Genomic DNA, 11,924 nt, shown 5'->3' on the forward strand with positions numbered 1-11,924 from the left:
CTTGCACACAACTTCTTAAATTGCTCACAATAGCCGTAAAGAGACTCTACTTATTTTTGCCTTATCCCAACAAACTCCCTTCTTAACTCAGCTGCACACGATGCTGGAAAAAACCTGTTGAGAAACAAACGGGAAAGATTGGTCCAAGTTGTAATAGATCCAGGGGCCAGATAAAATAACCATTCCCTAATAAAATCTACTAGGGAAAAAGGGAAAGCATGCAATTTGATTTGATCCTCAGTTACACCCTGAGGTTTCATGCTAAGACAAACCATATGAAACTCTTTTGGATGTTTGTGGGAATTTTTTTTTGCAACCTACGAAAAGTTGACAATAACTGGATTAATCCTGACTTCAGTTTAAATTAAGTATTCATAGTAGGATACGCAATGCATAATGGTTGTTGCTCTGCAGGAGCTTCGGTAATTTGTCGGATTGTTTGAGCCATAGGTTGATGTGCTAGATTTGTGTTTTCGTTAACCCTAGCGTTAAGCACTTCTTCTGGTGGAGCGACTCCTACTCTTTCATTTTCTAGTGTTTGAGTAGGGTTTTTGTTAACCCTAGACTCAACCTCGCCGTCTGCTTCTATTTCTAGCGGTGGGTTACTCTGAGTCCCTACCATCCCTGACTGTTTTTTTCGTAACTTTTTTTCCTTGCGATTAGCTCTCGCAGTCTTCTCTATTTCTGAATCAAATGCAAGAATACCTAGAGAAAATCTAGTCATAAGAAACAAAAGAAACAAGATTAGTACGTTACCAATCCCCGGCAACGGTGCCAAAATTTGATGCGTCATTGAGATCACCAAAAATAACCTATCCCTATAAAATAATGAAAAAAATAGTATAAAGGAAGTAGGGTCAAATCCTCAGGGACTGGACTTGTACAACTTCTTGTTCCTGAATATCCCGGGCACAGTCGTACCCAAGAACAATAGCGTTCTTGAAAAAAAATTTTAAAAAATAGAATTAAAAATATGGACGAATTGAGATTGTGTAAATTGTAATTGAAATTATAAAAATAAACAGAGTCGAGAAAAGAGATTCTTGGATTGAGAGATTTCAGCTTTCGGTTATCTCGATCCTCCTTGGGTTCAATCCTCGGCTTTTAGGTGATACTTCTCATGACAAAATAAAGCCAGTTATAGTGGAAAAGGACGCCTATGACCACCAGCTCCACTTAGATTTTAGACTTACGATTTAGAGGAACCTAACTCTAGCCAACCGTCACTTTTGTGGGATCATCTTACACTAGATCATCACTTCTCAATGGCAAATGCCACGCTATTTTGTCTCTTGAGCTCAACAACCACTGACGCAATAAGCTAATGAATAATAAAAGGAAGAAAAGCTAGAGCTTTTGGGAGAGGGAGCTTTTATAGAAAAAGATGAGTCCAATTTGTATCACTCCATTCCCTATTTATAGTACTTAGAAGACCTAGTTTGTTCCTATTTAAATTTTAAAAGATAAATAAAGATAAAAGCTAAAATTAAATCTAAATAATAATCTTAACAATAATCCTAATATAATTCAAATTTAAATAGAGTCTTGTGTTTATAAAATCTCTTCTTTGAACTTTTTCCCCCAAGTTTTCCACACTTTGTATTTTTGGCACCACTTCTTTCCTATTTTGCATGCTGGCCCATTTTGCTTCAAATTCATGCTTTTTGCCCACAAATTTCCTTTTTCCTTCAATTTAATCCCTACCAGATAAAAACCCATTAATAGCTCAAATTAGCAGGATCATACTCAAAATAAATAAGTAATTAATACATAAAAATATGTCATTCCTTGTGATAATAATTTTTTTAATTGGTAGAGATTATAAATGATAAGGTAGAAAAGGTATAAAATGTTTTTTTAGTTACAACCATAAATAATTTCTCAATAATAACTCTCTTAATCCCCTTCCTTCACTCTCAACATTTCCAATTTTCGTTGTTCTTTATTTTTTGTTTAAAGTTTTAATTTCCTTTCATTCTAAGAATAAAGCTAGAAATTTTAAGAAAAGAGAAGAGCAGCAAGGAAGAGTGGAGAAACGGCGGCAAACAAGTTTTTGGTTTAAGGTTTTTCTTTTTAATGTAGTTTTCTGATTTTTATTTAACTTTAGGTTTTTTAGTCATTTATTTTATTTTGGGACCCAAACATAGAAAAATCGATTTACCAATTTATCTAATTTACAATTCAATGATGTATCGACCTATTCCTGGTTGAATTCGTTTCACTCACTTCTCTAACCCAATTTCAACAACTATGGTCATTTGTTCCACTGGCCAGTTTGGCCCAATTTTGAAGGTGAAGACAATGATATTTTAATTTCTAAGTGAATCTGCTTTATCTTTGAATTTAGATTTCATGTTAATGTAAGTTTTTTTTCCTGGATCAAGAAAGGATTAATAAAGGAAGATAAAATAGTTAAAGGAAAGAAAAAAAATAAGTCTTTTTAAAATTAAAACATGTTTTAATCTTATTCATAGATTGAATTTTGATCGAAAGGTCTATAAAAGATGTAAGTAAAATTCTCTCCCTCCTCATTTATTTATAATGGATTCCTCAATTTCGTTTACGATGATCATGAAACAAGAACTAAAGTCCAAGGAAAGTAAAAACAGTCAAAAGCTTTGATTTAATTGAGGTGTGATTTTAAATTAAATCAAGTAGACATAAAATCAAAGTGTCTTTGTAAATGACCTTAAAAAGGATTAGCATTAGTAGATGCTTTATATTCCTCCTAAAATGAAAAAATAATAATTTGAATCCAGAATCTCAAACAAGTTTTTCTACATATAAAGTCCCTATTCGATCCCTTCTTTCTTTTTGAGCATCACCTTTTCCTTAGCCGTCTTAAAGTATGCATGTGTTACTTGTAATATTGGATTATTCCATATCAGTGACACTTCAGTCATTAATAAATCCACATTCCCATAAAAAGCTTCAACACAATTGTCGCGTGTGAATATGATATGTGAATTGTGCAAGTATACACGTCGGATCAAGTAATAAAGTGATGAGTAAGTATCATTCCCATGAGGATCAGATTGAGGCACTAAAGTGGTCAAGTTATTATAATAAAATGCAATTAATGCTATGGTAAAACTTTTGTAAGTGTGCAGTGGCAATTAAAAGGAATAATAGTGTATATAATATTTAGAATTAATGAATACTTGAAAATGCTATGGCAAATCGAGAGTAGAAAGGTAATGACAATTATGAAAATGATTATATAAATAACATGTAAATGACAAATAAACAACTAATGGTGCAATGGCAAAGATATTACGACAAAAGATAAGTGTCACGCAATGTTGAATGGGAAGGTCGAGATTACTAAGAATCTACTTTTCCTATTAGCAATACCTTAACAAAATCATACTTAACTTACTGTTCAAAAGATTTCTAAAGTGGCCTGTTTCTTTCGAAAGCAGAAACCTCAAGTTACCTTGTCTGTATCTATAGGCTTTTAATATGGTACCCTACACTGTTTTCTTCTGTATGAACGTTGCTCTATGTCTTGAGTCTATTGCGAGTGTCTGTTGAGTACTTGCTCATATCATTCAACCACGGTCTAACTAATCTAACATTTTCTAACTTTAGATTAATTTAATAATATGTTACACAATCGACTATGTTTAGGGATTACTCACATTCATTTTAAAGAATAGAACAATTGAATGAAACAGTAAATATAATTCAAATTTATACTACAGCCATTAAAGACAGTTAAAGTTTTATTGAAGTAATCTCAACCCTATAAGATTTAACTCATAGGTTGGCAAATAAAATTAAACTCAAACATCGTTTTCATCATTATAATTCGTAAAGGAGCAGATTTGAAATAATAGAAGAACGTCGAAAAGACAGTGTTCGGTTGTCCAGCCCATACTTCAACTGCGCAGTGTCCTAAGGTGGCTGAGAAGGGTTGCCTGCTACTTTCCTCTTTTTGTTTCTATTCAGGACTTTATTATTAGGGATTGATACAAGTCTCACCTTCATGCGCCGCTCCCTTAAAGTAAGCAAACCAGTCTCAATACATAATGCCTTTATATCAGCTCCGGAGAATTCATCATTTGTCATAACAAATTCTTCTAAGTTAACATCATCAGCCAATGTCATCCTTGATGTATGTATCTTTAGTCCAAAGATATGAATATGGGTCAGTGTAGTTAAGTAAAATTTAGAGACCCAAACTTTGTAAACAAATAAGAAGAGACAAACATATTTCATATAGAGTTTCAACACATCATTAGACCATCACATACCTAGAAAATACACTTTCTTGTTTTGATGTAAGGTAGGGGAAATTCAATCTTCATAGACCAGGGCAAAGCAAAGCAGGATCAATACTTTCAATTCGATTTGTAGCAAGAATCACTTTGACATCTTCTCTAAAATCAAAGTCATCTAGTTGGTTCAACAACTCCAACATGGTCCTCTGAATTTCGTGTTCACCACCAGAATGGGCACATTACCTATGCAGCCGATTAATAAGAAAATTTTGAAATGGATTTAAATCAAGGCATAACTTCACTAACTTACCTCTTAGTGCCAACTGCATCAATTTCATCTATGAAAACAATTCAAGGGGATAGGTCATCAGTAACTTTGAAGAGTTCCCTAACTAATTTGGGACCATCTCCCAAGTACTTCTGAATTAATTCACTACCAACAACACATAAGAAAGTTACTGATGTAGAATTAGCTATCGCCTGAAAATAAAAGACATAAGAAGCTCAGATCTTTCTATACAACTTAAACGACAATAGAAACTAACCGTATGATACTAGTGTGAACAAGTAGCTATGACCGTTATGAATAATCAATAATTGAATCTAATAAGGAAAATCATATATGTATAAGTTCTCATGTATCCATCGCTATCTCTAAACTCTGATTTTTGGAATCTTGTCATGCTTGACACCTTGCACGGATGTCTAGACATTACATATTTTGTTCTATAACGAAACAAGATAATAACTTGAAACGAAATGGGGAAAGACAGAGATTAAACTATTAACTCTTATAGATAGAATATAGAAAGAATCAGGCTGGAAATATAATAAAACATGCCTTTGCGAGCAAGGTCTTGTTGGTCCCAGGCTCTCCATACAATATAACTCCTTTTGGAGGCTTGATACCAATATCCTCGTAGAGTTCAGGGTGAGTCAGAGGGAGCTCAACAACCTCTTTAATTTCTTGTATCTGAGCATCCAAACCTCCTATATGGCATAAGATTCTAATGGAGCCTTTTCAACCTTCATCACTAAAACCATGGGATCAACGCCATCTTGCAGAAGTCCAACACTGAAAGAACTTGAGAACAAAAGTAACCGAGCATAAATTTCTTTTCAAGATCAAAGTGATTGCATGAGATGGAACATAATGTCTTTAAGCTTTCATCAAAGATTAATTTCTTAAAGCTCAATGCAATAGAAACTAGCAAACAAATCAAGCTGATGAGCCAAATATACCCCACTAAGATCTATTTGAGAAAATCTCCAACATGATTGAAACCAATTACCAATAGAGGTGAGCATTCGATCGAATCGAATCGAAAATTTTCAAGTTAATCGAGTTTTTGAATCTCATTTTATCATCCTAACTTTATTTGAAGTTTTCTCGAATCGAGTCGAGTGAGATGAAATTCGAATCGAATTGAGTTGAATATATTTGTTCGAGTTAAATTTTAAAAAATAATTTTGGGTCCTTGTAACCATTGTCACCCATCGTAATAAAATTTATCCACCTTAATCAAAATTTTTATTAACTTTCATCACCTCATAATTTATTTATTAATTTTTTATATACTGGTTAGCTTCTTTGCTTGCTTAGTTGTTTCAATTTATCTTTAGATTATTGTCACTATGTATTTTAGAATTAAAAAATATATTAAATGTAAAAATATGATTTTTTTAATAAAAGTTATTTTAAAAATAAAATGTGAAATTGATACCAATATAAAAATTTAACACGAATATTTTATGGCATAATTAATAATTTAATTTTAATATAAATATTCAATATAACTAAACAATTCAATAATATAAATAATATAAAATGTGAAATTTAATTTAATAATATAAATAGTAGATATAAATAAAATTTTTACTATTTATGTTTAGTGATTTTTTTGGATAATTTTGATTTTTTATTTGAGAGTAAAAGGTGAGAAGTAAAAGTTTTGGGGAAAAATAAAAAGTTTTGGGGAATAAAAGTTTGAGGGAAAGTAAATAGGGGGAGTAAAATTTTGGAGGGAAAATATTAAAAAAAATTGGAGGGGGAGGGTTTGGGATAGATGAGAGGTGGGATGAGAAGGGAATAAAAGTTTTAGGGGAAAAGTGGGAGGGAGTAAAAATTTTGGGGGAAAATAAAAGGTTTTGAGAGTTTTTGGGAGTAAAATTTTGAGAAAAAATAAATGAAAGAGTAAAATTTTGGTAGGAAATGAATTTTGGGTAGATTGGGGGTTGGGAGGTGAGGGGAGTAAAAATTTTGGAGGAAAATGAGAAGGAGTTAAAGTTTTGAGGGAAATGTAAAAAAGTTTGGGAGTTTGGTGTAAAAATGTAAAATATTATAGTTTGATATTCGAATTATTCGAATTCGAAAACTCAATTCGAGTCGAACTCGAAATTCGAAAAAAAATTCGAGTTGATTCGAATAACTCGATTAACTCGAACAACTCGATTCGTTTAACTCGAAATTTAATTTTTTTCCGATATTTTCGAGTCGAATCGAATTTTGCTCGCCCTAATTACCAATTCAAGTTTTGATCAAAGGTTCATTTCTTAAAGCTCATCAAGGTGTTCCAATTACAAGCTACAGTGAGAAATCATGAATAAAACCCTGTTATGTAGTAAAGTTTCACAAGATTCTCTCGCATAATGATAATTTCCAACCATTAGTTCTACAATGCAGCATGTTTAAATCTCATGATTAACTTAACAAAGCATTGATTCTAGGAAAATTAAGAAATTCAGCACAATAGTTTCAGCTGAAGTAATAAGCAAATCATTTCCTTTTCACAATTTTCAATAAAAGAAAACCCTAAACCTAAAATTAAAGCCCAAAAAGCTTAAAAGACTTTGATCACCTTATTGTGCATCAAAATAGCACATCTAGGCTCCAATGGGTCTTTATCCACAAACGACAAAATCCCCACATAATACTCCGGCCCAACCAATGAGGAAACAATCGCGTGGTTCTCATCGATGAGCTCCTCTAAATTACCCACTCATCGACAACCCTCTCAAATCATCGAATTTAAATCGATCCTCCTCGGCTTTCTCTTCCTGTGGCTTGAGCCGTTTCTGGTTAACAACAAATTCTTCTTCCATAAGCAAATAGTCCTTGATCTGCTCCAACTTTAACAGCTGAAGCTTGCACTTAGACAGCGGTGTTACGGTAGGGAGCCAAGCTACGACTTCTGATCCTTTCTGTTTATGTTGCTTGCTACCCACCCTGGCTGGGGGTGCCGCGGGCTCAAATTTCTTGTCCTTCTTGTCAGAGCCATTGGGTTTCTTGTCCCCTGGTAGACCTTGCCGGTTAAGACCGCCGGTATGCCTTGACCCATGGTTTAGGGTGCTCGGATAGGGAGGTGATTGTTTGGGGAGATGATTTGGGGCCTGGGGATTTATGAAATCATTAGTTTGGGAACAAGTTACAGATGAATATGATGAGATTTTTCAATTTTTTTTCTTTGATAGCCGCTGTTTGAAAATGGAATGATGGGCTTCAGTCTAATTTCTCCAAATCATTTGGGTCATTTTACAAATGGTAGCTCTTTATGGGCTACTTTTTAACTGGTAAGAGGTTTGAATGGCCTAAGGCTAATGCATTGAAGTTTCCAAATAACCCGTAATAAGTAAATTGTCCAATTAACGATTAGGCTAGGCTGCCCAACCCACCCAATTATTAGTTTTAGACGGTGTTCAGTATTATTTTAAATGTAAAAAAAAAAAAAAACCTTAGGGTAAACTACACCATTAGTCACTTAATTATAGATAAATTTTTATTTTCGTCCCTTAACTAAAAAATTTACAATTTGGTCACTAAAGTTTTTCAATTTATTTTTTTATTACCCTGCTTTGAGACTTTTTTAGTTGGTATACTAACAATTTGGTCCTTAGCTTTTATATTTTTTTTATCAATTTGGCCTTAATTTTATAAAAAACTCAAAATTATTTTAAAATAAAAAATCTTATATAAAACTTGAAGAAAAATAATATTTCAAAAATGTTGTTGCTAAAAAACTAGTATTTATGGGAAATAAAAAAATTATCATTTAATAGAATCCAATAATAAAACCCAAAAAAAGTTAAATCATTATATGTTTTCTCAATGTTTCTGAAAATCAAATTAATAATATCTTCAAGTAAGGTTCCATGTCCCTAAAGAACATATAAAATTGATATTACAAAAGCTTTTGAAATCGACTTTGATGCCAATTTTTTAGCCCAAAAACTACAAAATATACCATAATATTTTTTCAGACTCAATTTTATTTAAATTATTTTTCAAAACTTAAGTTGTAAAAAGAAATTATATTCTGGATTTTTTACATTCTTCTAACAAAAAAGCGATGTTAAGAAACAAAAGAGATAGAAAAACAAAGAACCAATAATTTTGCTTAATGTTTTTAATTTATTTATGTTTTTTAAAAGAGCAAGTATTGGATATTTCTATGCAGATAATACATAGAGAAAGTAAGGAAGGTTTAAAAAAGATTTTTCCTTATTTTCTTACTTTTATCTATTTTTGAAAATTTTATTTACTTTTATTTTTATTTTTATTTTAAAATTTTTCTAAACTTTTAAACAGAATTTTATTTATTGAATAGTAAGTATAAAATTCGAGGAAGTATAAACTTTTAACTTTATTTTCTTACTTTATCTCTAGAGGCTCAGTAACCATAGATGCAGCCAAGGTGGAGGGAGTTTTAAGCTGGCCTACCCCTAAGTCTGTAAGGGATTTAAGAGGGTTCTTTGGCTCATTAGGCTACTACAGGAGGTTTATAAGGCATTATGGAATATTGGCTCGACCCTTGACAAACTTACTTAAGAAGGACACCTTTGGATTTGATCTGAAGCTACTAGTACAGCTTTTGAGATGCTTAAACAAGCAACTTGTTAATCACCAATCCTATCTCTTCTAGACTTTAAAGAGGAATTTTGCATTGACATGGATGTTTGTGGCTAGGATTTAGGAGTGGTGTTGCATCAAAAGGGGAAGCCTACAACATTCTTTAGTAATGGATTGGGGGTGAGACATCAATCACTCTCCATTTATGATAAGGAGAGCTAGTTGTTTTGTTAACAGTAAAAAATGGCATTCTTACTTGGTAAGTAGGAAGTTTTAGATAAGAACAGACCATTAAAGCCTGAAGTTCTTAGTTGATAGATAGGTAATCACACCCTTTTAGCAAACATACTCAAAATAAGGTGGCTAATGCCTTGTCAAGAAGGACACATGAGCAAGAAAGGCAGTTTCTACAGTGCATAGGTAGTATCTCTTTGACATGAACGCCCCCGCGGATGCGCCATCAAGACTTGATCGCAAATTACCATTCAGGTCATTATAAAAAACTTGCAATTGTAACCAATCTTGCAAGCCATGATAAGAGCACTTACGTAGCATCAATTTGAAGAGCTCCCACGCTTCGTATAATGACTCTCCCTCGAGTTGTTGAAAGTTAGTGATATCCATTCGAAGCTTCATAGTTTTGCTCAAAGAGAAGTATTTGGCTCAAAATTGGCTCTCTAGCTCGTCTCAGGTATTGATTGAGTCCATTGGTTGCATATCTAACTACATAAAAGCAACATAAGTCAACGAGAAAAGGAATAACTGAATACGTATAGCATCATCGGATACCTCGTTATATTTGAAATTATCAGAGATGGTTTAGAAACGCTTAAGATGTTGTTTGGGGTCCTCATCATTGATCCACGAAATTGAAGATTCCCTTAGATCATCTGAATTATTTTCGGTTTGATCTCAATGTTGTTAGCATTAATCGTCGAGCGATTAATGCTTACACAGACGACATCGAGGTTAGGCATGGCGTAATCTCATAACATTCTCTCCGCCATTGGCTTTTGGTGTGGTAGTGGTGATTCCACTACTCTGGCTTCGCCAAATTGTGGGACTACTAGTGGAGGTTGGGCTCCTCTTGGAACATGCCCTATTTGAGAGTGCATTAGGATTCTTTCCAATTCCGGTTTGAATGGTACGATCCCATTATCGGTCTTTGCAGACCATGAGGGAAATCAACACAAATAACAACAATCAAATCAGAATAATAATATGCAGTGTCTATAAGGGTGATAAGTCAGTTGTAATATTTGTAATGTTATAATAGAATATCAAAGTATTCCAAGGATCAAACCAAAATGAGTTCGCGATTAAGTGAATTCTAGTTACAAATGTGCAATTAAAGAGTCTAAACATCTACTTGCTAAATGCTATATTACGACAAACCATAATTGAAGTTGATTAAAACGAATTAATTATCTAAAAATAGAAAATGACTAAATTGTAAAGAAAGCAAACTATGCAACTATCAAATAACAGTAAATACAATAACAAAGATATGTTGGTTGACTTCAATATGGTTGGTTGACTTTCGAATTATGGATCTAAATTGGATTCATTTTATTTTTTTGGCCTCAACTTTACCAAATTAGACAAATTGGTTCGGCTTATCTGTAACATCCCTAACCCGTCTTTGTTGCTAAATTAAGGTTACAGGATATTAGGACAGTTAACAAGACCGATAACACAATAACATAATTCAAAAATTAATTTAAAAATTATAAATTAATAAATAATCATCATTCAAAGCATACATTCAAAAACGAGACTCGAATCGAGCATTCGAAACCCTAAAATTAGTTTAAAAACAAATGTAGACTAATCTGAAACAAAACAAAAAATTATGACAAAAAATGAAAACAGGGGTCATACGACCGTATGGCTAGGCCGTGTGATAGAGCCCAGACCGTGTGGCTCAAAGACATGGTTGTGGTCAAACCGTGTAATAACTTGAGTCCGTGCAACTTAGGGTCACACGGCCATGTCACCAGGCCGTGTAACTCTCTGAGATCATGTAGACAAACCTGTACCAAAAATCAATAAGACACACAACCGTGTGGTAGACTGTGTCCTAGGCCATGTGCACCTAAATAACTTCAAAAACAAGCCATTTCAACAATCATTTCTAAGGTCTCAAGCCAAACCATTTCCAACTATTTTTACCTATTAAAAACACATTTAAACATACCAAAATCATTCAGTCTAAGTGCATAGATCAAAATGACCATTTCATCACCAAAGCAGAAGACAAGCATATAAATCAAACATTCCTTACTAATTCAACTATCAAATTTATCGTCATAATATCATGCTCACATTCATTATCATGCTCACATTCATAAACTAAGTTCACCATATAATCAAAACTTATGTACATTGCTTTATCTAAATAGCATGAACAACACCAAATAGATTTACACCATTACATGTTGGGAATGCGCCCATATTATATTAAACATGTAACTATTTTCTATTTATTTGAATGATGAATAAATAAATAAAGTTAATTCACATTTCACTGTTATGTCTTTTGTATTTCTATCTTTTATATTTTGCATGCAAAGTGAAATTGTAACAAACAAATATTAGCTCAATGATTGTCTAAGTTCAAACTGAAGATAAGTGACATTATAAGAACGTTTACATTGCGAGAAAGACAATTTACTTTAGTACATAATCTAAACGAGTCCGTAATCTCGTAAAAAAATCAAAGTGAGCATTTGATTCAAATACCGAGAAGGATTATTATGTCGTCTACAATTCCAATTGGGGAGATGACTACTCTTGGCTATCAGAGCAGTTCACTCCACGAGTAGAGAATAGATGTATTCATTGGTAGAATGATA

At 32.9% G+C, this 11,924-nt stretch overlaps 1 non-coding gene across 1 annotated transcript; it reads left to right on the forward strand.

Moving 5' to 3' along the window:
- The first annotated feature begins 9,595 nt into the window (after window positions 1-9,595).
- On the forward strand, window positions 9,596-9,702 carry LOC121219711 (small nucleolar RNA R71). The gene has a single exon (XR_005916602.1). It is a non-coding gene; the product is annotated as a small nucleolar RNA R71 (small nucleolar RNA).
- Window positions 9,703-11,924: the final 2,222 nt, after the last annotated feature.

The sequence above is a fragment of the Gossypium hirsutum genome, chromosome D07, assembly GCF_007990345.1.
Source record: "Gossypium hirsutum isolate 1008001.06 chromosome D07, Gossypium_hirsutum_v2.1, whole genome shotgun sequence".
NCBI classification, from domain to species: domain Eukaryota; kingdom Viridiplantae; phylum Streptophyta; class Magnoliopsida; order Malvales; family Malvaceae; genus Gossypium; species Gossypium hirsutum.